We start from the raw sequence: 4,608 nt of genomic DNA on the forward strand, positions 1-4,608 counted from the left end.
TACACAGCAGTTTTCAAGGCTTCACTCCATTAGGAGAATAGAACATTACCTTTCATATCCCCTTTTCGTGTACCTACCATAATACTATCTGCCTCTATCAGATCTTACGATCTTGATTTTCTTTTGTTTTGTTTCTCTACTTCTACCTTATAGGTACTGGAAGCATTAATGCCTTAAACCTTATGATTTAGAAGATAGAGATACATAAACCTTATATGGTTATTACCGAAAGAGATAGGATATCTCTAACCATTTAGGCAAGAAGTATGGAAAATGTTACACTTGTACATGATCTCAAGAATTTCAAAAATCCTTTTGTTGGCACCTTTAGTGGTATAGTTGGTCTGCTTTTCCTTAATGCAGTCCACATAAATACCAAAGGTAGTAAATTTCAAGAGTCGTAAAAACTCTATCATTTATCGACCTTTTTATTCTTTATAGAGATATATTCAATCTCCAATGCCATAACATAGAGGATTTTCTCATTCATAAGACTCTGCTTTATGTCAACATTTATATGCAGGGATTAATTTTCCCAAAAATTGGGATCTAGATCAATTTTAAATAGACCATTAATTTAATATTCCACCCAAAAATTTTAACAATATTCAAACTTGATTTTAACAAACTAAAATAGAAATTAAATTTCTAAAAGAATTGTGGAATATATAAAAACATTATTAAGGTCAAAATGACATAACTGAATTTTTAAAATTAATCTATAGATCCCAACAACCTCCAATTGTAAACAAGTATTATTTAGAAAACCCTGCATTATGTTGACAACGTGGACCGCTAAACCAAATTCAATCCACATAGTCCTTAGGAGAGTCAATAAAAGAGATTCATGACACACTAGGTGTATGAGATTACCTTTATTTCAAGTCATTTATGATACTTTATGCAATCATTCTTTATATGCCCATAATTTTCCTTAGTGTGAGAGAAACAAGTATCTTAATTGCCATAACACTTTGTTGGCACCTTGTTTTCATTCATCAACTATTGGACATGATTGCCTATAAAGGTCTTTCCCTTAACATGAATAACTTTCTGGATTCTCATGTCTTAATCTCTCATCTTCTTGAACACACATGATCAGAAGTTCCTTAATTGATCAGTTATCCTTATGTGTGCCACAAGATATTTGAAAAAATATCATATTTAGATGAGAGAATAAAATTGACCATAATGACTCAAAAACTCAACCTTTAGGGACTTTATAATGAGCTGTTATGTCCTTCATTTCCATAATGTGCTCAAGCACATTTTGAAACTGTAAAAGGTTTTACTTTAAAGCTTTTCTATTAGGGTGCAGGCCAAAGCCTTATTGGAACTCACTAAATGTTCCTCAATGACCTTTCTTTGGCCCTAAAACACTAAGGAATAAAACCCTAATGCTTTCCTTGATATGAGATTTCATGAACGTTGAAACTTAAGCGATTTAAATCACTACAATCGTTCATGTTTAATAATCTCATGTGGCGTACTTGATTCCGTGGGAGAAGGTGATTCGTCCACACGAAACGCCAATTCAGTCTCCAAACACCCCAAAGTGAAAAACACATTTTTCTTTTCAGTCAGGAAAAATTACCACTAGGAATTATTGGAACATAAAATACTAATAATTAAAGCAGTAGGAATACATCCAGTAACCAAGAAAAATTATATACTTTAATGCTATGAAATAACCTTATTTAAATTAACCAATGTTAATTTAATAGTAAATTTCAACCTACCTGTGGGCAAAGGTGCATCACGCATGAAATTTACTCTTTATTAATAAGACTAATAAATTTAGCATTAATAAATAAAATTTTCCGTACCTGTGGGCCTAAGAGAAATTTTATTTTCAATGTTAAATTTACTATCTTATTCTAATTAACTCATAAAAATAAAAACGTCCCTGTGGGGATTGGCAAATTAAATTTATGAATTAATTACAACACGATGTTAATTTTCTTTATGAAGTTCATATATATAATCTTGATGCAATTATCATTATAAAATCGGGATGCTGTGGCTCTCCCAAAAATTATTATGACAATTACGACTTCATTAACATCGAATTTATTTAAATTAACCAATGCTAATTTAATAGTAAATTTCAACCTACCTGTGGGCAAAGGTTGCATCACGCATGAAATTTACTCTTTAATAGGACTAATAAATTTAACATTAATAAATAAAATTCTCCGTACCTGTGGGCCTAAGAGAAATTTTATTTTTAAAGTTAAATTTATTATCTTATTCTAATTAAGTCATAAAAATAATGTCCCTGTGGGGATTAGTAATTAAATTTATGAATTAATTACAACAGAATGTTAATTTTCTTTATGAAGTTCACATATATGATCTTGATGCAATTATCATTATAAAATCGAGATGCTGTGGCTCTCCCAAAATTATTATGAGAATCACGACTTCATTAACATCCAATAACTGTATAGATGCCAAAACTAAAGTTCCAAAGAATAAAAGACAAAACCAACATGTCAGTGGGTAAGCAGTATTTTTTCAAAGTACAACCGGACAGTGTCCCAAGTAAGTGAGGGGGCACACAACGGCACACTTAAGTCCCAAGACTTGCCTTGCCAGAGCTTTCCGATTGCAATTTTGGATAGTACCATAAATATTCACCAACACATGAGGCTTAGTTAATTATTCTCAGGTCCAGGCATCAAACAATTTATATTTAAACAATTAAAATGATAAATATATTCTTGAGTTCATGTATTAAAGAAACAATAATTTAATACTGAACAATTTAAATCATAAAATAAAAATGTAACATTAAAGCATCATAATCTGAATAGCCTAATGGTCTTGAAGTGACATTAGGCCATTTATCCCTTAAGAACCCAAGTTCTAAACCCAATGAGCCCAAATCAGCTTCTTTCCTTTTTTTTTTTTAATCCGAATGGGTTATTATATTCGGTCTTTCTTTATCGGGTTGGGCCACTTTATTGGGTTACGGGTCAGCCCACTTAATGACTTTTTTTTTTTTTTTTTGAATTACTGGATCGGGCTTGGGTTAAAATAAACCCATACCCAATAGCCCAAAACACTAGACCCGGTTCCATATGGGTTTGAAAAAACCCTACCCGGATCATCATGTTCCCCAACCCGAAAAATTCCCAAACCTAGCCGCCGCCCCTCCTCTTCCCCATATGCTGCCGCCGCCGCCCTTTCCTCACGGGCCACCTACGCAGAACCGTCTCCCAGACAGCCAGCCTTATGTACCGACCACCAAGGGCCGCCGTACAATGGCCAACCAGCTATGGCAAGCGGAGAAGGGCAGCCGTTCCGGCCAGACCACGGGCTGCCACTGTCATCTTTACGAGCGGCCGCTCACTGTGGCTAGTGGGGAAAAACCGGTGCTTATCGGCGGCGGGAACTCAGCCATCCAAGGAGTTTCATCCACCATACACCACCTTCATGGGCTTCTGGCGGTTCGGTCTAAAATGGTGCTTCAGTGAGGCAAAAGGGTGTTGGTTCAATCAAAACATGACGGTGTATCCAAAAAAAAGGACCAACACCAACAATTCCCTTAGCACCTCTGGGTTAGACATGGTGTCCGTCAGTTTGTTTCTTGTACTCGTGGCCGTGGGTTTAGCTTGTTTCAACAATATAGAAACAAGAAATAAAAAATAATACTAACATGCCGTGGGTTTCATGCTTTATGTTGGTCACCATATTTTGTTTCAATAATCAAATAAACAAAATAAATATTATTGAAACAACAAATAAAATTTTACAGTAGGCATATATAAAATTAGACTGAGCAAATATGGCCTAGAGAAGGCTCTGATACCACATGTAAGAATTCAATATATAATTAAATGCTAATTGACAATAAAATTAGCAGTGGAATGAATAATTATATAAATACCTCTAGCTATGCTTTGCTCAAGCCAATTGAAGAACAGTTTCACATAAACAAATCTGGAAAACAAAATATTGAGAGGTTCTTCTGACCTATGCCTACCAGTAAGTGCCAATTGATGGAATACACCGGCCTTATTTATAGGTAGGTCAGGGGACCCTCAATTAGAGCTGTTACCTTAATTATTCCTCCCATCAAGGAATAAAAATCAAATCAATACAGCTAATTGATTCCACAAAAATAAAATCTTTAATTAAATCAAATACTTGTTCCACAAGAATTAAATCAGTGATTTAATTCAGAATATTTGATTGAAATCAAATACTTGTTCCACAAGAATTAAATCAGTAATTTAATTCAGAATATTTAATTTACACAATAAGCTTTAATTGGAATAAATTACTGAACACCGTAATTACATATATTTTATAATTACAATATATGTGACATAAGGGACATACTTTAAATGGAATTTCTTACAAAGAACAGTAGTTTGTAAGCGAGAGGCAAGTGGATGCCCTGTGAGTATTGGAGGGAGGATTTTTCCTACAAACTTAATGGTGTTCACTATGCATGGATTCGACATCATCTTGGGAATGGATTGGCTAGCTAAGCACTATGCAAGCATCGATTGTGCTTGGAAGCAAGTGACACTAAAGCCATGGGGAGAGGATGAGGTCAGTGCAAGATTTTCCAAATATCTTCTGCACATAATTTTCAAG

The sequence above is a fragment of the Corylus avellana genome, chromosome ca3 (genome assembly GCF_901000735.1).
Source record: "Corylus avellana chromosome ca3, CavTom2PMs-1.0".
Taxonomy (NCBI): Eukaryota; Viridiplantae; Streptophyta; class Magnoliopsida; order Fagales; family Betulaceae; genus Corylus; species Corylus avellana.